Source organism: Pteropus vampyrus, unplaced genomic scaffold, assembly GCF_000151845.1.
Source record: "Pteropus vampyrus isolate Shadow unplaced genomic scaffold, Pvam_2.0 Scaffold272, whole genome shotgun sequence".
Lineage (NCBI taxonomy): Eukaryota > Metazoa > Chordata > Mammalia > Chiroptera > Pteropodidae > Pteropus > Pteropus vampyrus.
Genome location: NW_011889053.1, coordinates 1,244,796 through 1,245,910, shown reverse-complemented (window position 1 = coordinate 1,245,910; position 1,115 = coordinate 1,244,796).

The following is a 1,115-nucleotide window of genomic DNA, read 5'->3' as shown; positions in this document are numbered from 1 at the left end:
GTCCTGCCAGCCTGTCTGAGCACTCCTGGCCATGACGAGGGTGGAGGAAGAGGAGGCTGTAAACCCCACACAAAGCTGCAAGGGTTTCACTCGGCTGGGTTAGGTTTGGGAGGAGTTGAATTTGAGATGGAAGTCTCTTGCCAGCAGGAGCCCCGTCTGTAGGAACTTTTGTACTGTGCATACCGGTTCTTGCAGAAAGCTGAAAATGGACAAATGATGAATTTAAAGGATCCCAGAAATAAGACTGGCATATTAAGTCACTTTATTAGGTTCTGGCCAGGAAAAGGCAATACAATCCCACATCAGAGGAGTGTCTGTGTGTGTGTGTGTGTGTGTGTGTGTGTGTGTGTGTTGGACAGACTATTTCATCGATCCACTAAGGCCTAGATACTTTTTAAGAAAATAACAGGCATTAAACCTATTTGGCGTGGCAGAGTAACTCAGAGATAAACGCGAGGCTGGGTTTATGGAGCCTTCTTTTTAAAAAATAGTCTACGTTTTATTCCAATTATAAAATTGCACCTTATTTAAGAACATTTGGGATTTTGAAGAGTAAAAAGAAAATTGAAATCTTCCTGAATTTCACTACCTAGTGATAAACCTGAATGAAAGAGTTGTTTCGGGGAGGGGGGGAGGCGGGTTTCTATGCATGTACTTATTTTTAGGCAAAACCGAACCATAAAGTTTTCTATTCTGCCTTTTTATTTTAACACTGAAGATGTGAGTTTAATCACTGCACAGGATTCCATATGGGGACTGTTTTACCCATATCCCCATTGTTGGATGGTTCATTTATTTCCTACTATTCCTTTTTTGTTTTTTAAAGGTCGCATCTTGTCAATAAATTGTAGATCCCATCTCTGATAACTTTCTAACAGGTTCCTCAAAATAGAACTAGGGGTTAAGAGCATTTTTAAGGCTCCTGATACGCACTGCCACGTTTATTTTCAGATAAACTATACCAATTTACATTCCCACCAGCGATCATATTTACCTTGTGAATATTTACCTGGCCTCTCATTAAGATATGAAAGATTTTAATTCACTCGACAAAGATAGGTGGGGTGCCCGCTGTGCGGTCTGAGGATACAGCAGGGAACCAGACAGACTCGGGG